Genomic DNA, 20299 nt, shown 5'->3' on the forward strand with positions numbered 1-20299 from the left:
AGCAGACTTTAAATAAGAAGCCATGGAGACAAAAGGAAAAACTAGGAAAGGACCATGTGAAGGAAGCCATGGGAGGAGACAAAGTGAATCTGGAGTGACAGTACAGTTTGAGTGAAACCTTCTATTGATAAAGAGAAGGCTAAGGAGTCCAGGAAAAAGGTGACGGATAGATGGACAAGTGCAGAGACAGTGAAATGAAAAGATGAGGTTGTGGTCACATGGCTGTTTCAGAATTTCATGTTTTAGAAGTGCAATAGTTCTAGTTTGTCTAGAATCAATCAATACCATCATTAATAAGCATCAACTTGGAGCAATTTTGACTCATAAATATTATGTTTTTATAGATTTAGCACTACCAATAGAGAGACAAGATCCACCGGGTGATCTCTCTTCATCTTCTGGGATCCTTCTTCTATCGTACTCCACAATACTTCAAAGTATTCTTACAATATCCTCCATCTCTGACGCTATCCCTCCACACTTGTTTCTTCCAGGACCTTCCAGAAAACACAGCACTTACTCATTTGGGATATCTTCCTCATACATATCAGGATATCAAAAATTAGACCCAAGCCTTACTTGGAGAGCTCAAATACACTTAGTTTTCATTGCTTTTCTGTCTTAAAAATTCATGATTATATGTTTAAAATACAAACTGATCTGTAACTTCCCTCCACCTCTCAGAGTAGACATAAATTCTCTCAGTACATAAGTCTTTTGCCAAAAAAGATATTGAGAAGGATTCAAATCAATTTGGAAATCACAGAACTTCTGGAATTTCCCGGAATCTTTAAGGAAGGTCTTATTTTGTTTGTTTGGGTGTGAAAAACTCAAAGGCAAACGGATCTCACTATCTTGTTTCTTAAAATAATCAAGCCTCTTATTAGAAGCATCACTTTTAAATGTATATACATCGATATGTACATATATACATATACATATGGTTATTTTTGTTTCTTTTTAATACAAAGATTGGATTTTATAATGCCCATCACTTGAGAAAAAGTACCTCATGGTCATTAAGACTGCCAACTTTGGAGCCAACTTACAAAAGTTTATATCTTCGTTCTAACACTGAGTATTTATGTGCCTTGGAAGTCATTTAGCCTCTCTCTGTTTTATTTTCTTAACTGTGAATTGATACTGTGATATTTGAATGAAATAACACATGCAACTCAGAATAGTACTTGGCACATGGTAAACTATATATATGTTTTAGCTAATATTATTAATTTTCTTTTTCCACTTGCAAAAGGATAAAGGATATCACTCCAGGTGAATAAACATAAACCCACATTTTTCAAAATGGCAAAGTGGCATATTCCAATTTATTTAGTGTTCCATAATTTATTCAATGCCCTATTGATAAGTATTCAGATGTGTTTCCATATTTTAGCTACTAAATGCTGTATATTTGGATATATATATCCTTAAAAATGCATGTCCTTATTTCCTTAGGATATCTTCTGCAAAGTCAGATTACTGAGTGACAAGGAGTGTGCATTTTCAGTTTTGAGAATATTTACCAATTAAGTCCTAAAACTGTTGTAATCATTCACGCAACCATCGGCAGTGTACAAAGTGTTTTCACACATACACACACATACTTGCCACCGCTGAATAAAAACAATATTTAAACATTTTACCAGTCTGATGGTTTCAAAATGGTATCTTGGTTTTTACCTGCTTTTCTGCATCTACTAATGAAATTGAACTTCCCTTGATATAGTTATTGGCCATTTGCATTTTACCTTTTATGAGTTTCTTCTTTGCACCCTTTGCTCATTTTACTATTGTCTATTTCTTATCATTTTGTAGTGCTCTTTAATTGTATGTTTATTAACACACTGTATGCCATTTGTATTCCTAGTATTTTCCTATCCTTCAAGGCTTTATTATCCATGTACTAATGAACAGTGACACTTTAGACAGTGGCTCTGAATCAAAATCTTTCCTGGCCTCTGAGGATTTGTGGCTATTGATGTATGAGCATTCAGTGCCAGTGCATTAGGAGATATGCATGTTTCCTATTATAAAATCAATGCTTCTAAGAATCTCCCTGAAATGAGACAGCACCACATCAATCTTCATTCTTTACCTTGAGAAGAATAAACCTTTTCCTGAAAAGGGATATCTGGTTCATTCACTATCTTATCATGAGTCCCATTTCTCCAGGACAGCCTTGTATCCCAAAGCATTGTGTTCTCTGATACCTTATAGGAATATATTAGACTCAGTAAGAAGTGTGTACCTCAAAGGCTCTAGGATCCCTGTAGTTTTCAATTAGCTCGAGGTATGCCAGGTGTATCTTACCTCAAACACTCACTAGATCAAGGACCATGCTATCTCATGTCTATATCTTTTGTCTTTCCAATGAAATGGTAAGCTCAGTTGTCATTTTTCAGTTTGCTTTTCAGGAGCCCCGATGTCTTCTTGGACACAGAACAAGGTTATTTGGCATTTCTCCCTGTGAGTAATGATCTATTTATGGACCTGTTTCTCTGGCACATTTCTCCCGACACAGTTCTCAAGAAACAGAAAAAGAATGAGTGAAACTGGGCCAAATGGCTTCCCGAGCATGGCAAATAAGATGAAGGGGTTCACTCAGTTAATCAACAAATATTAACTGAGTCTCCTCTATGGAACAGCCTAGGTGCCTACCTACCAAGACGGTACAATTTGAGGAGTATCACAAGACTCACCTAAGTTAAAGGACCTCCCTCAACAATAAAGATTCAGTTCCTAAAGATCCTAGTAAGATCTTAGTCAAAATCAGTAGTCTCAGAAAAAGAAACACATGAGAGTAATCAAAAGCAGTGAGATGAAAAAGAAGTGGCAGGGCTGCTCCAAGGTAGGACAACATCCAAGACAAACTCCAGCATAGATGTATTTGGAGACAGAATTAACCTACAGTATGACCATTATAAACATATATATATATATATATATATATGTTTTTTTTTTTTTTTTAAAGCACAAGTACTGAGCATTGAATGGTGAGGGGATCCCATGGTTCAGACTTGAGAGTGGATTTGTATTGGCTACAATCTACAATGGGGTTGAAAAATGAAAGGAGAGAGAAACTGAAGCGATACCATTGTAAGAGTAAGTGGAGACAGCTCGGGCTGATGAAGGACAGGAAGGGTGTGTTCCTCATACAAACCAAAGAATGGACTCTATGGCTAGGCAGAGCAGGATGCAAGACAAATATCCACACACTGCCCAAAAGACAACTTGATTGGCTTAGTGCTCAGATATATACTTAACCTTCTCTTTGTGATTTCATTTCTCAAAGAACGGGTGAACTCATTAAGTGGACTCCTATTTTGTAACTTATTCTGATCAACAGTGCTGTGGAATGAGAGAAATATCCTCAAAATAGGAACATGAGAGTTCACTGTAGCCAAGGAGGATTATTTTAAGGACTCCAGAGAAGAAAGGAGCAAAATCCCTTAACCTAAAACTCTAGAAATGGTTAAAAGGACTAGGTGTACATATGTGAGAGAAGGAGAGTCTCAAGAGTAAAGATATGATTAGAAAAACTATAAATGATTCTGCTTGGGAAGGAAAGAGGAGATATCTAGAGAGACCAGGGTGATTACACAAGTTTTCAATAAGCTCCACTTTGAAGATCATATACGAAAAGGGATACATACATAAGATAAATACATTAAAATAAAATAATTACAAGAATTTGTTAAGAACAGTAACAGCAAAGATAAACTAAGGGAACTAAGGGTTGAAAAAATTAGGGAAGAAAGGGGGGGGCGGTTATTGGCTTTGGTAAGAATAAGAGAGTTGATGAATGGGGGCAGATGATGGAAAAGAAAAAAATGGAACTCGTCATTCTTCTGCTGCCCTGGGTAGGGGTATGGACTTCAAAGTTGTCTGGGGGAGAGGTGGGAGTCATGCGGTAGGGGTCAGCAGCAGGGGCTATATAACATGGACAAGAGAGTAGACGGAAGGAAATGCAAGGGAAAGGTAGCTCAGAGAAAAGGGGCAGAAGACTGGGAAAGTGGCAGAGAAACTATCCTGGGTGAAGTCCACATGGAGCAACTGATAAGGTGAAGTCTGTGTTTAGCAGGCCCTCGATGTAGTGCACTTATAAACACCAACACGCTTAAGAATGTATACATTGGGTTTTGTAGGAGTAACCAATTTTGGAAGAGCTATGATTCTTTGTTCATTTTTAACATGTCTGCCTCTGATGGGCATTGCTGATATTTTGTCCGAGAGTAAGGAAAAGAGAAGGCAACTGACATTTATTGAGAATAAACAATATGCAAGGAGATTTACAGACAGCTCAGATACTTCTTACAATAATCATATGAAGTAGGTGTTATTAGCCCATTTTCAGAGGAGAAAATTGAAGGTGAGAGTGATTAAATATTTTGCCCATGTCAAAGCTAGTAAAGCAGAACTGAAAATCATCTGCTGGACCCCAGAGCCCACGCTCAGCTCATTATTCTAGACTACGTCTCTGGGGCAGTACCAGGATATCATATTCTTTAAGCATCAAGTGGCATAATCCTTTGGGGCAAGCCTTTTATCTGACCCTGTCTTGCTAAAATATGCTTCCTAAGAGCAATCATCTGGAATCTCTAACCCAGCACATTTTTGGCTCATCCTCTTGCTTCCAATGTCCAACTAAGTTGCTCCATTAGACAACAGCTTCCAGCTCTCAGCTCAGGGTAATCCCATCCACTCATGATTCTTTTGGTTCACTTACTCATTCACTTACTCTTCCATTTATTCACCCCTGCAACAGATATTTCCTGTATACTGAAACATGTCTAATTATTAAAGGAAAGGAATGTGTCTAGTTTCAGCTGTTGCCTAACAGTCATTAAGACCTCAATCAGCCTGTCCAGGTCTTGCCTATTCATCCAGTTGAATTTTCCTGGTGATTTTCATCAAAATGGTTTTGGTTTCTCTAACTGTACAGAGGTATAAAGGGCATGACACCCTTACTTTGTTATTGAATTTGATGCTTTCAAACCACACAGCCCTATCTGGCAAAGCTTCTCCTACTATTTTAGGTTCATGTGAAACAGCCGATTCCTTCTGGATCAGCTCAGACCCCTTATTCAGTTGTCCTCTCCATTTTCCTTTTCTGCAAGCAGCCCCTCCTTCTACCCACCTACTTTTAAAAAATCAAGAATGAGAACCTTCTCAACTCTTCTGGATAATCTCAGACACACTACATATTAAAATGGGAACATAGAAAGCATAAAGCTTAATAGCTTTAGGTAAGCAGTTTGGGGCAAACGAGGTAAAGTGATTCCCTGTATGAATGCCAAACGTGTACTCTGTTTACAATAGAACACTTCTGAGTCATCCCAAAGATAAACACATCTGATCTTGGGTGATTTACATCCTCAGCCAGCACGTGTATTTCCATCTGATTGATACTACATGCTTTGTTCTTCAATTGCCAAATGAATAGTAAAAAATTGAGCCCTTCATCCCTGGGAGAATTACTTCATCTCCTTCATTTTCTATAAAATGATGGCTGAATTAGAAATAATATACTAAAAAAACACTTTTGCAGAGTTTTAGAGTTTACCCTCTCACAAATTATCTCAGAACAATTCTTTATGAGTTACCCTTGTCCTCATTTTACAAACAAGCAATTAAATCTAGAGAGATTAAGAAAACTCTCAGGTCACACTGTGAGTAAGTGATGTAGTCAAGGCTAAAACTCAGACCTTTTGATTGAAATCTCATACTTTCCACTACATTCCACCGTTTCCAAATTATCTTTATGTTCTCTCTCAGGAGCTGGGGGTGGGAATGGGCTGCAAAGTTGTCTGGGGGGAGAGGGTGGAGTCATGTAGAAAAGACAGCAGCAAGGACTGTCTAAAATGGGAAAGATGGCAGACAAAGACAACTGCAATGGAAAGGTAGCTCTGGAGAAAATGGGTTGAAGCCTGGGAAGCTGTCAGAGGAGAAACTACCAGGCTGAGGTCCACATGGAATAATTGTTAAGGGGAAGTTTATGTTTCACCTCCTATAATAATGGAACAATTATTCTTTTTAACCCATGTTTTAACAATATTTAAATCATCTTGATTTATAAAATATTACCCAAGGAATTGTAATTTAATAAAACTTCTTTTTGGTCAAAAGTATAATCACTGAAGTTACAGCCATTTCCTAAACACAAATTGAGAAATAATTCTTTTGAAGAAAAAGAAAACTTCTCATTTCTTCCTTCTGGATGTTCAGGAGTAAGTTTACTTGAAAGCTGAATCTACCTTAAAGGTGACTTATCATTATGTTTAGGATGGAGGTGGAGTGGATCTAACACCAGGGAGAGAAAAATGAGGAAAACTTTCTTTGCTATTGAAGGATGTGACAGTCCAGAAAAATTCCTTGACAGAAAGTATCCGTAGGGTGGCCCTACATGCTTTCCGTGAGAACAAGAGGAAAAATACGCCCTAGTCTCATGAATCTTCCCCTTGGATCCACTAACAACAGAGAATCTTGAATTCAAGGAAAAGGTAGAGGAACAAAGATTTATAGCAAAAGTGAGATCTGAGAGGAAGAGAGGGGAAAGATCCCCTCTTGGTGAAAGACTATGGGGAATTTTCTCTGCCAGATGCCCTGTTAGAAAAGGTACTAGTGATATGATAAATTCTGATTTATTCTCTAGCGACTTTACCCTTCTTGTAACACCAGACAATCAGTTCACTCAGTTCTGAATGTTTAGATCCCTCTTCTTTCAGTTCTTTTCCTATAAATTCTATTTTCTCCATGTATAAAGGTATAGAGTTTAGGTTTTTATCACTTGCCTCAAGGCTGGCTTGTCCTGAAGACACACAGAATGACATCCTTTAACTGGCATATTCTCTTTTACATAGTTAAACTTTCCAAGAATTTTACATTTCCTTTCAATTAGTTTTGGTAAGTTTCTTCTACATAGTTGATATTTACATGAGTGAAAACTTCTGCTCAAAGCAAAAGAACTATAAAAAATCCAATAATTGTTCTCCAAGGAAATCCACAGAGATTTGGCCTTGCGTGTTCAGGCAATACTGCCACACCTTTTACAGCTTCTCCAGGAGAAACTCCGGGACAAATTCAGGGCAATCCTGTCCTCCACAGAGCTGCCTCTGGCTGCTGTGCCCCAGATCACACAAATGCAACAAACCACACAGAACATTTGTCAGCATCCTACTCAGAACCGAGCCTAGTAATCAGAAGTAACTTCACATTTAAAGATCCCGAGATAAGATTTCCTATACAAATGTACATTTCTTCAATAGTGGGTCACATATAGAGGTAAGCAGGTGCTAAATATTTTTAGTTTTCCAATCTTATTTTCCTTATAAGTACACAGTCTGCGTCCAATTTGCTCATTTTGTTGTAGCGCTATACAAACAAGTCTCTAAATAAAATGAAGCTAGATTTCTTGGGCATCACTTAATTTCGCCTTCTTCCACATGAGCTGTACCCCTTAGCCTGGCCAACTGGCCCCACACAGCTAAAGGGAGGCAGAATTTGGCTCAATCTGTTTAATGTTTCAAGTTGTCTGCAATGAAATGATCTCTTTCCTGCAGAAGTAAGCTCAATGGCATGTGCCCCACCCACCAGAGCCCCCTGTGTCTGAGAGCCAGTGGTTGCAACTGAGACACCTCTGCCTCATTCAGAGCAATCCTCTTCGACCACTCCCTACCTTAGGCCTCATTTCCCAGCGTACATTCCCAGATCTGCCCAGCTCTGGGTCTCTGGAACTATCTCACATTTTTAGATGTTTTCTCACTCTCCTGCCTTTTGGGCTTGGTTTGGACTTGATTTCTACTGGTTTCTTAGATCTACCCTCAAGATGCTAATTATTCTTTGCATTTTAATTCATTTATTTAATAAATTTGAATTAAATTTATAGAGTGTGACAAGCACTCTTCTAAGTCTTGGGGATATAAAAATGGACAAAACATGCAGAATCCCTCATCTTGTGATGCTTACATTCTAGTAGGAGACAGACCACAAATAGATAAACAAGTAAACATATATTAAAAAGCAAGGTGGTTAAAAAAGAGCACGGTGGTAATCAATACTAATGAAGAAATTTAAAGCAGAATAAAGAGTTAAAGATGAGGGCTTCCCTGGTGGCGCAGTGGTTGGGAGTCCACCTGCCGATGCAGGGGACACGGGTTCGTGCCCCAGTCCGGGAAGATCCCACATGCCGCGGAGCGGCTGGGCCCGTGAGCCATGGCCGCTGAGCCTGAGCGTCCGGAGCCTGTGCTCCGCAACGGGAGAGGCCACAACAGTGAGAGGCCCGCGTACCGCAAAAAAAAAAAAAAAAAAAGAGTTAAAGATGAATGGGCTGGGTATTTTAGACAAAGCGACCAGGGAAGGCTTATGTGATGACATGTGAGCAGGTGTATGAAGTGGAGAGAAAGATATGTAGATTTTTGCAAAGCAGGCATTCCAGACTGAGCTAACAGCTGGTGCAAAGGTCCTGAGATGAAAGGATATCTGAGTGCTTGATACGCACCAAGGTTACCTTCTCTGCCTCAGCTCTCAGGATCCTGGCCAACCACAGCTCAGGTCCAATCAGCTTCTATCTTGGGTACATCTATTATAGTCACCAACAAGAGGAAGGAATGGAGCTCTGGTGCTGAAAAGGAGAGGCTGGACAGCTTCTTGTTATATGGTGTGAAAGGGGAGACTCCAGCACTGAGTGAGTGACTGGATTCTTGCCATACACACTTCAGGTTCTATGAGTCTATGAAAGCATACATATATGTCTACATCTAGATAATCTACCAGTACTGCTGAGGAAAGTGAGACTTAAAGCACGTATTTAACTAGCAGTGATTAATAATGCTGTCTTCATGTTTGAAAAAGGCACACATTTTCATCAGTTCCCAAGCATTTCCAGGAAAGTAGAATAATGCAAAGAAAGAGGGCTAACACTTATTATTTAAAGCAGGGCTTCAATGTATTGACCAAACCCCTCCATTATCCCACCTCTTGCTATTCTCCAGAATTCCATGGTTCACCTCTGAAGGTGATATTATGACAAAGACTTGACAAAGTTTGGGAGTTACCAGCATAATGAGTCATATTTTCAGATGTTTGGTTTAAGTCTTATTTTTTAAAAAGAAGGTTAGAGTGTTATGAAAGAAAATGTGACAACCCAGTAAAGCTTGACATCTAAGTGGTTCTGAAGGCTATATCTGTTATACATCTTGTGTGTCATAAATAATGAATAACAGTAGCTACAATTTCCTTAGTCCTTATTATGTCCTAAACTCTGTGTTAAAGAAAGTAATTTATTTATTCCTTATAAAATCTCCTTTGGGGCCAGAGTACTTTTACTATCTCCATTTCACAGATGAGAGATCTGAGACTTAAGAGAGACCAAGGGATTGGCCTGACATCACAATTTAAGTGAATGGCAGAGCTGGAATTAGAACCCAGGTCCACCTGACCCCCTAGTCCAAGCTGTTAACCCACCACGTGACCCTGCCACCAGAGCAGTGAAGGATAATTAGAGTATTCATGCCCCCATCATCGAGAAAAATCATCAGTTAATATAAGGAAGAGTTTACGCCTTGATTAAACTTGGAAGGTAAAATGCACTTATTTTGGAACTCATTCCTTAAAGTTCAAGATGGCAAGAAGCAAAACTGAAAATTAAATCTCTGCTAATATGTCTATAGGAAGAACACTCTCTTTAGGTAATGTGGCCACCATCCCATCTCAACATGGTCAGATTGTTGCCTAACTTCAGAGTGTTACTGAAATGGGAGACTATCAGGCCGTGGAGGAGGCAAAGATGGAGCTTGGGCAGGGGTTAGACAGGCAGGGAGATGAGGATGGGGAGGCAGTACCCGCAGCAGCTTGAGGGTGACCATATTTAAATAAAGCATGAGTTTCAATTTGCTAGAGAGTCACTGGTCAAGCTAGTGTGTGTGAAGTGAGTTCCCTTGTTCCCTCTTCTGGATGTGAGGGTTGTTTTGTAGTCAGGTGTGATGGAATCAGCACTGGCTTAATAGATTGGAAACCAGCCTGTCCTCCCAGCCTCTCCAATCACAGCTGTGGGAACTTGGACAAGTCACTTAACCTCGATGGACCTCAATTTTCTCATCTAGAAAAATAAAAACAATTGAAATAGACTAGCTCTTCCAGCAATTCCGTGAATCAAGGAGAATTTACAGCTGTTGCCATTTATTAAGTTCAAATTAAGTCCCCTTGTTATTTTATCTCTTGCTAGATAGACGGTGAGCTCCAGAAAAGCACATGGTATAGTTGGTGGCTCCTAGAAAGAGCTCAGAAAATTCCTCATTGACTGTATCTACAAAATATATATGAGGACAGATGACCAAAGGACCCTAGGATATGTCAGCTGAGCTCTATTTTAGGATGCAAAGCAGCATTCATCCTATTCATACAACAGTAATATTTACCAAATGCTTATTAATCTAAAGGAACTGTTTTCATTTGAAATTGTAACTAAAAGTAAATGATAAAATAATATGTAAAGTATAACCCCACCTTTAAAGAGAAAAGAATAACATATGTAAATGTTAATGGACCAAGAATGGAGGAACATACATTAAACAACTGACAGTGGTTTTCTGGGGAAGAGGCTGGGGCAGAAATATGAATGATTTTTACTTTCTACACCATGCACTTCATTATATCTGCATTTTGTATAACACTGCAGTACATACATAATTGGTTTGGTTTTTTGATTCCTAAAATACTCTAATTGCTCCAAACTAGCCCGGCTAGGAATTGTGTCACATGTTACAAGTCAGCCCATGTAAAACACTAAACCCAAAAGATTTTCTCAAACCTAGAGATATTGCCTTACATTTACACTGAGGGGGAAAAAAGACAGATAATGTTTTTTTCCAGTTAATACAAGTGTGAATGAAAAGATCTTACATTTTTTTTCAGTTCCTGTGACCCCCAGGAGAGAAGGCTGTGGGCTGATTATTAGAGCATTTGAGTGTGTGGGTTTGCCTGGAAGCGACAGCTAGCAAAGACTGGGAGATGGGAATAATGATAAAGCATGCTCAGCTTGTAGAGCCCTGAGCTGAACAGCATTACTCTCAACCAGATTTTATTTCTTGTTAATTATATCTGATTCCACTTGATTGCTGATTTCATTGAATTTAAAATGTTCGGCGTGGGGGTCAGGGCTCCATGCTACTCATCAGAAACGTCAATAAAAAAAGCACCCCAGGGCTTCTCTGGTGGCGCAGTGGTTAAGAATCCACCTGCCAACACAGGGGACATGGGTTCGAGCCCTGGTCCGGGAAGATCCCACATGCCGTGGAGCAACTATGCCCATGCGCCACAACTACTGAGCCTGCACTCCAGAGCCCACGAGCCAGAACTACTGGGCCTGCGAGCCGCAACTACTGAAGGGAAGCACCACAAAGAGAAGCCCACGCACCGCAACAAAGAGTAGCCCCACTCGCTGCAACTAGAGAAAGCCCACGCGCAGCAATGAAGACCCAATGCAGCCAAAAATAATAAATAAATAAAATAAATAAATTTATTTTAAAAAAAAGCGCCCCTGAAACCCTGACTGTCAGCTGTGCAAATACCACTACCCCTCATCATGACAGATTTGCTCCAGTAATTATGATCACCTTTTCATCAGTCTGCGTCTGTGAGCATTTCTGGAACACTTGATGCCATAATACCCAAAGAAGAAGCCTTCTCTAACATAATGAAGGTAATATAAAATAGGCGCTTTCATGTCATGTAAAACTTTATGATATTCACATGAAGAGGGGTATTTATTTCCTATGCATATACACCTCTGCTTTCTGTCGTTATTGATGAATAGGAAAAGATAAATGTACCATCCAAGGAGGAAACAATAGCAGGAATGGGAGCTCACTGCTGATTTTCCCTTCAGCAAACCCAGACAAGCCGCTGAAGCCCTGCACCTAAGGCTTCAGCGATGGCAGGAGGTGATAAGGTGACCTGTCATCCCAAGCCTTGGAGAAGAAGAAGGATGAAGTGGAATGAGCAGAGGCTTTGAACTCAGACCTGGGTTTGAATCCAGCTCCAGCTTTGAGAGCTTGGGTAAACTAACTCACCTTTCTGAGACTTGGTTTGCTCAGCTGTCAAATGGAAAGATGAATACCTATTCCAGCATGCTGTAGAAATTAATGAAATAATATATGTAAAGCCCATTCTAGACTTGAGAGTAGTGCCTTGGATGGTACTTAGTAGATATTCCCCCAAAATTTCCTCTCTTTATCTCTTTTTCTCCTTTCCATTAATGTTTCTTTTCCTTCCTTTCCTAGTTTTGGGGCAGAAATGGCCAATTTTTTTAACCTTCTGCCTTCAAATCTTCAAAATAGGACAGCAGTGCCATAAGCCAAGACCCACCCAAGTTGATGAGTAGAATAATTTTCTCCTTTTTCCATTCTGTGTCTTCAAAAAAATCAAAAATATAGACATATATAAACAACCACATACATAAACTTATAAATGAAGACAATCTCTACATTGTCCCTTGGTCCTGAGGTAGATAGATAGATAGATGATAGAGCTTCTTTCAATAGCTTCTTTCAACTTTTATTTTTTCCTTTTGGTCTTGCTTTTATGCTGTGAATGTAAACATTTACTAATTATCAGATCAGCCAGGTCATGAAATGTTTATTAACACCTCATACCACCATGTTAAATGGTGTTTCCTTTGATATTTTCAGTTAGGGCCCTTGCCTTCACAGTGTAACTGCATTCTTACACCAATGATGAAGGCTAGGAAGTGGAAATAACGGAGCCAGGACTAAGGTGAGGCCAGAAAGGTACTTACATTGGGCACAAAATTTAAAGGGGTGACCAAAAACTCAGGAATCAAGATAAACAATATTTTAATGCAATATTTTAAAAAATTAAATTAACGCAAAAAATCCATGATGAATAAAACCTCAAAATTTTAAATAAAGACAGAAACCAACCCTGCAATTACATGACTCTGCCTCCCTCAGCTTGCCCTGATCTAGGCCCTGGGTAGACGCTGCGTCTGAAATCAGGAGCTGGGGTTCTGGTCTTGGTTCTCACACTACTTAGCTCAGGCGAGTCACTGAACCTTTCTGGTTCTCAGTCTCCTCATCTTGTTTCACTTAAAAGTCTGATTAAAAAATTTCCAGTGAACTTCTGAACTTGAAAACTCTATGATTTTCTATAACGTGAAGCTGCATGACTGGGGCATCAGCAATGACTCAAGAAGACAAGATTCATTCACTGTCAGTCATTCAATCCAAAAATGAATTACAATCAATCCAATCAATTGCTATGTGACAAGCACTATGAAAGGTGCTGAAAATACAAAGTTGAGGACAATAGAAATACATAGAAAACGAAGCCAACCCTACTGCTAAAAGGTCAGGACAACCTCCTCGGAAGTGACTTTGACCTAAAGGACCAAAGGAGTTAGGCAGGGGAAGGCGAGGAGGAAATTCCAGAAAGACAGAACAGCATGGCCAAAGACCAAAAGGTGAGAAAGAAAAATCTCAGTTGGGGAAATGTAATAAATTTAATCTGGCTGAAACATAAATAGGATGGATGAAACAAGCAAACAAAAATCAGTCTTTGATTACAGAGCAATAATAAAAGTATTTGGCAGAGTGTAATGCAAAAAGCACTGGGTTATGTTCAAACCTAAGCTCTAGTCACTGCCCTGTTGCCAACTAGCTAGATGATGGGGCTTCCATATCCACTGGGGATTCTATTTTAGAACACAGTACAAACTTTTCTAAGAAGGAGAAAGGCTTTTAACTCCCAAAGAATGATGCAGACCTCACATTTGAGATATTTAGAGTTTACATCCCCCAGTACCAAAGCAGTGTTGTAATTAATACATGTAGTCACTTTCCTGAAAACAACTTGCTAAACAGCTAAGTACCTGTTGTGTGATGAACTGAGGCTGAAGAATGAGAGGACCAGCCTAAGGCAAGCAAACTTTCATCTTCCCTGACAGGCACAAGGAGGAGGCAACTAGGCAAATGTTATAGGCAGACACACCTAGGCTTATGACGGTGGAGTTGGTCTGCCCCTGCCATGTCTGTGTCGGTTGATTTAATTCCTGCACTTAGGAAAACAGGATTAGAGCCAACTATTTATTAACCAACCAAAATAATTTTTTAAACAAACACTGAGGCACACAATCTCTAGAGTCCTAAAAATAAAGTCAAAATTTTATTTTTAACCTGACTGTTGTCACACATAATACCTACCATTTATTGAGCACTTACTCTGTGCCAAGATTTACAAATGTTAACTCATATAATCCCCACAATTCTATGTGATGCGTTAAGATGGTTATCTCCATCTTAAGAGCAAGAGTAATTTGAGGCACAGAGAAGTAAACTGTGTGCCCAAAGTTGCATAGTTGATAAGCACCAGAGCCAAAATTCAAATAGAACCTATCTAGTCCCAGAGTCTGCCCTCTTGGCCACTGTGCTACATAAACAAGGTTCATCATCTACATGTCCCAGTGACACCTTAGCGCGCGGCACTCAGAAGCTCCTTATGTTTCCAAAGATCTGAACTCTCTGGGCTTTGGTAAGCACCTCTGTCATTTAGTTCTGGGGGAGAAGAGCATGACTCCATCCTTCCATGCTCTTGGAGAGAGGCATCCTTTCTCCTCCATCATTTCCTCCATCTCTCCCGCTCTCATTTCCCACACGTTTTCTCCTCAGACACCAGCTCTACCCATCCGCTCCCCATTGATAAAAACTGCATTGGAGGCTCACTGTTCCTTCTCCCTATGGTCTCCTAACTCCTTCCCCCACCCGACTTCATAAATGACTGACAGGTACGTCTCTCCTGGATCTTCGTACCTCCCATTCCCCACTGAATTCCCTGAGATACGGCTTCTGAGCACGTGCTGTGCTAAAACTGCTTTCTCGATGGTCACCAGAGAACTCCTTTTCATTGCCTTTTTTTTTTTTCCCCCAGTTCCCTACTTTCAATCTTTTCAACCTCTCTGCACTTAAAATCATCCTGGTAATTTATAGCTTGGGTGAGTAGAAGGAGTTTGTAGGATTATTAAAATGGGCTTGGTGACCTGATTCTGCCACTTCCCGGTCTGGTCATTTGGGACAAGCTATTGGAATCTCTCTGTCTGGGCTGCCTTGGCTGTCAAATGGAGGAGAGAACTGCAGGTGGTGTGGGGATTAAATGAGGTTCCACACGTAGGCACTCACACAAGGCCTGGCACATAGGTACGATTGCTTCTGTGAAGTCTGACCACTCCTCCTCATGATTCTCTTAGGCTTTGACTTTCACTCCAGTTCCTTCCCATATTGTCTGAGTATTCTATGGTACCTGTTTCTCTCCTTAACCCCTATAGTTTGCTAAATGCTGAGATTTAGTCTTTGCCTCTATGGTCTCCTGCTCCCCATCCTCTCCCTTAATAAACACAGTAGTTGGTATTTACTGTGAAATCACTACATGCTGGAATCTGTACCATGTGCTTTCCAGGATGTTCCAGTGTTACCCCAAAATCGGTTCCCCACAAAACAGCATTGAGCCCTTTCACTTTTCTGAGCTAACCTCTCTCCTCATTCCTCTGCCACCTTTCATCCAGCTACCAAAGTTCAAACCCAAAGTGCTATCTTTGGTACCCCTCTTTCACCCCTGTAGTCAACCTGAAACAAATTCTGTTTTATCCATTCTGAAATCTCTTATTGGGATTTTAAGATGGGAACTCAACAAGCTGTACATTTCCACTTCCAAAAAAATTAAGAAACAACAAAAAATTTATTTTTTGCACTGACAAAAAATATATATATATATTGGAACTCAACACACTCAGGTTTGGCTCAGTAAGGGACCCAGTTCCTAGGGCTGCATGTTTGAAGATGGGAACACGGGTGGTCTGGCCCTTATCCCAGGATGCCAAGATGCTACGAGCTCTTTAAATGAGACTTTGTGGCTTCCAAACTCCCTGGCCCCAGATTATCTTAAAAGTTTGAGCAAAGCACATGAAATCAGGAAATTCTGACAAGTAAGGGGGGAGAAAAAGAGAATTCACATTTACTGCCAGCTTACTATGAATCAGGAACTGTGCTAAATGCTGTTGCTCCCAAGATGAGCCAATAATATAATTTTTAGATATAAAAAATGTGATGTCACAATGTTGCTTTCTTATTGGCACTTCACAGGACAGTTTTTCATAAAGGCAGTCTTCCTGGGTCATTTTGTCACTGATTTCCCAAATGCTGATCACCTTGGAGAAATGGAAGCCATGATTTAGCTTCTACTGTTCTAATGCAGGAATCATTGCTTCATGACTGGATTTCCTCATTCATTAATTTAATCATTCGTTCCACAAATATTTATTGAGTCCCTACTCTGTACCAAGCCTGTAATGAATGCTGGAGATGCAGCGGTGAATGTCTTTCCTTCCAAACACAGGAAAGAGAGCTACACAAGTGAATTCTAGAAAAGTAGAGGGTAGTATGGGAACACACAGAGGAGGCCTCTTAGATTAGCAAGGTTGACTTTCTCACTTGTTTCCCAGACATATCTCCTCCTCTCCACCCCCACTGCCACCATCCTCATCATTTCAGGCCTGTATTTCCACAATAAGCTCCTTGCCTCCAGTCTCACCGCCTCCAATCCATCCTCCACACTGTGGTCACAGCTATCTTTCTCTGATGCAAATCCGATTATGTCTCAAACTCTCCCAACCTGCAAACTCTTTCCCAGCCTTTCAGATAAAATTGAAGCTCCTTTGCTTGGGATATTTCCAGTCACAGTTGATCTCTGCTTATTTCTCTAGCCTGATGGTTTGCTACTCCACAGAGCTAAGAACCCACATCTCTCACTTCAGCCACACAGAACAACTTCCAGTTCTCAGATAGCTTTTTTTCTGCCTGGAAAGCCCTTCTCTTCTTGTCTTTCAAGACTTAGGTCACCTCAACCACCATAAGAAACCTTCTTGATCTTCTTAATCTCCTTTAGGTGGACGCCCTCCCTTTGTGCTTCCATAGCATCTTGGGCATATCCCTACCCAAACACTTACTCCATAGCATTAGTTGTTAATTAGTGTCACCTAGCTGCTGTTCATTTCTGTATCCACACTCTAGTACCCTGTGCTCTAGCCACATGGGACGGCTCACAGTTACCCTAACTCATCAGGCACACTCACATGTTTCCTCCGCTGGAATGTCCTTTCTATCCTTCCCTACCTGGTAAAAACTATTCATTTTTCAAAAATATCTCAAAGACCGTCTGGTCAAATCCCACAGGGGAAGAAAAAAAATCACTTACATGTCTACTATTTGCACTTGATTTACCCTACAACTGTAACAGTTAATCAGATTGCATCATAGTTAGCTAAATACCTGTTTCCCCATCCTTGAAAGCTCGGACTAGTTTTTACTTCCCCGTGTTTTTCTTTCTCCAGACTCCAGCACACAGTAAGTGCTGATGTGTGTTTTCTGAATGTTGAGAAAAGGCCAGGAGGGAGAATGGAGTATATGCCATGCATGTTAAGAGCTCACAGGACAGTACAAACCTATCTTACTCTCTAGTTATTTCATATGGGTTAATTCTGTATTGACAACTAGATTATAAACACTTTAGGGGCCAGAACGATGTTATACATTATTATATGAACTTCAATGCTAAATATGGGATAGGTGGTCAATAAAGACTTGAAAATATACTCTGAATATAATCAGAATGAATTGAACTTGCATATGTAGGAAGAGGAAATACATTATAAAGAAAGAAAATAGAGCTCTAGTAAAAAGCAAAAAAAAAAAAAATCTTAATCTTTTCTTGCCAAGATTTGCATTGAAAATGATGTGAATATTCACCATGCAATAAAAAGGGACATATGCTGACAATTATATTTAAACCCCCACTAGGCCAATTTCAACTTGAAAATATTTCTGGAAAGGTCTTTACTTCACCAGTTGTTTGAAAAAAGAAAAAAAAAACTTCAGATTTCCATCTTACTGAATGCTTTTTAAAAATTATAAAAGTGAAGCTGTTTTAATAATATGCATCCCTTGCCAATTCCCCCCCCCCCTTTTCTTTTCCTTTCTCAATAACTTCTTCACCTTTGGCAATGTTGACTTACGAGTCAAGGTCTCTCTCATAAGTGAACTTTCTTAATTAACCTCATGTATATCATGCTTTCTCCCGCTTAAAAGAAGTTACAAAATGTTTAAAATTAAGATTAAAAAAGGTCCCCAGAGCAGCAGTGAGATGGCCTCTGCAAGTCATCTTAAAGTGAAGAGAATACTCTCTGGCAACCCACAGTCACAAGTACTGGATCTGAGCTTCTAGTGTTTCCTTCTGTCAGCATCAACTTGGCTTCCAAGCTCCCCCACCCCCGCCACACGTCTCTTACAAATTCAAGCCTCCTAAGGTACAGAACCCACCCACCCCCCAAATATACCTGTCTGCCTACCCCACGTTCCAGGTGTGAACAAAACGCCAAAACAGAGAATTGAACATGGTATTTCCTAGACTTACAGAACTAATTTGTGATTGTGCTCAAGGTTAGCTCAGGAATAGTCAAGTCTTCTATTCTCCAGATGTGACGTTCCAGAAATCTCCAAATTAGAGTCCCACCCGATGAATAAAAGCCACCAGCCACAGGAGAAGTAAGAGAAGGGGTAGAGGAATTCGGTGAAGGTTGCAAGGGTACCTTGCTTCCCACTCGACCTCTTCTCGCCTCAGTTGGCCTCTAGTTGCTCCTCTCCTAAACAGCCATCATCTTGTCCCTCTTCCAATCCCCTTTGTCCCAGTCCTGGACTCCTCACACGCTGACCAGGCTCTGCTGTTTCAAAGGACCATTAGATTTGAGGCGATTCCCAGGTGCCAGCAGGCACTCCGCACTCTGAGACCCCACCCCAATGCAACTGGCATTTTAGGAAATCCTTTTCTCGGGACCTCTTCCCTGGGACCGAAGAGAGATTCAGAACGGCGCCTGTCCACCAGCTAGATACCAGGCTGCAGAGACTCTCTCCCACGAAAGAGGTTAAAAGGGAATACGGTATCCCTACAAAGAAAAATAACCCAGAATCCTCCACATATTCCACATGTCTGTGTCATAAAACCCCGGGGCAAAAATAAAGCCCCAGCCACGCCACAGCAGTCCAGCCCAGCTCCCAGGGCTGCCGCCTCGGTGTGCGTGAAGGCAGCACCTTCCCGAGGGAGGAGAGATCCCGGCACCCAGCGTTTCCAGAAGGTGATTATGGCAAAGCCTTTTAGTAACTCATCACTCATCCCCGCACTGGCCCGAGCCTCCCCCCGGCTCCCGTGGCACTGGTGCTGATTGAGAAAGCCAGAGGCTGCCCCTCCAATTCTCCAGGCGACACCCGCCCCCACCCAAACTACAAGGCGCCTAGGCTGCGGGGTGGGGGAGGAGGAAAGGATGACAGGTGCCCACGCCTGAGGGAAAATCAAAGGCCACGCTTACAGCCAGGGCTGAGAAATCCCTACCCCGGCCCGGGCGGGAGGACTTGGCCCCAGCCACCTGCAGGGCGCCCCCGCCCGCACGCCGACTCCCGGCGCAGCCTGTAACGCAGCCAGGAGGGTGGAACGGGACGGAGGGAGCTTCCACGCCCCCTTTGTCTCTCTGTTTCCCAAATGACAAGGGAGGAAAGTTTACGAGCAGGGAGGGTGTAGCTTTCCGCTGGGTCAATCTGACACCTCGTAGGAGAAGACCCTTTCTGGGATCGCCCTCTTCCCCTGCACCGCCCCGGCGCCGCCTTCATCTGCACCTTGATGCCCGCAAGCTGGGTTTGGGCCACCTGCGCCGCAGCTTCCAGCGGGGAACCTGACCCGGCCGCCCCGGTGTCCCGGAGCTGCCCGTGGTTGCGGGCGCCCCACTCACCTCTCTCGGCGGACCCTCCTCCCGTGCGCCCTACTGGGCCGTCCGGCTCCCGGCAGCGAGGTGCATTCAAGCAGCGGTCGGAGACCCGCTCCCCGGGCTCTGCTGCATTCCGCCTGCGTGGGAGATCCAACCGGCGAGCGCGAGGCGCGGGCGTGTACGCGTGTGTGTGTGCGAGTGTGCGAGCGTGAGTGTGTGTGTGTGTGTGTGTGAGAGAGAGAGAGAGAGAGAGTGTGTGTGTGTGTGTGTGTGTGCGCGCGCGCGCGCGCGCGGGGCGGAGGAGCGCGGGATCACGGATCCCCCTCAGCGCCCATCCCGCGCTCTGCCTCCTCTTCAGCCTCCTCCTTGAGCTGCAGCTAGCACAGGGTCCAGGTTTCAGGATCTCCTGTTTGTTTAATGAAAGGAAGGAGCAAAAGGCTGGCGGGGGAGTGGGGCGGAGGGGGGGCGCGAGAGAGGAGG

General features: G+C 41.8%; 1 protein-coding gene across 1 annotated transcript in view; it reads right to left on the reverse strand.

Annotated features, from left to right (window-relative positions):
• Window positions 1-19994, reverse strand: part of PLPPR1 (phospholipid phosphatase related 1) — a 263459-nt gene extending 243465 nt beyond the window's left edge. The window contains exon 1 of the mRNA XM_024126495.2: window positions 19844-19994. The gene's annotated coding sequence lies outside the window, so the exon portion shown is untranslated. The remainder of the gene's footprint in view (window positions 1-19843) is intronic.
• Between the last annotated feature and the right edge of the window lie 305 nt (window positions 19995-20299).

Source organism: Physeter macrocephalus, chromosome 9, assembly GCF_002837175.3.
Source record: "Physeter macrocephalus isolate SW-GA chromosome 9, ASM283717v5, whole genome shotgun sequence".
Classification (NCBI taxonomy): domain Eukaryota; kingdom Metazoa; phylum Chordata; class Mammalia; order Artiodactyla; family Physeteridae; genus Physeter; species Physeter macrocephalus.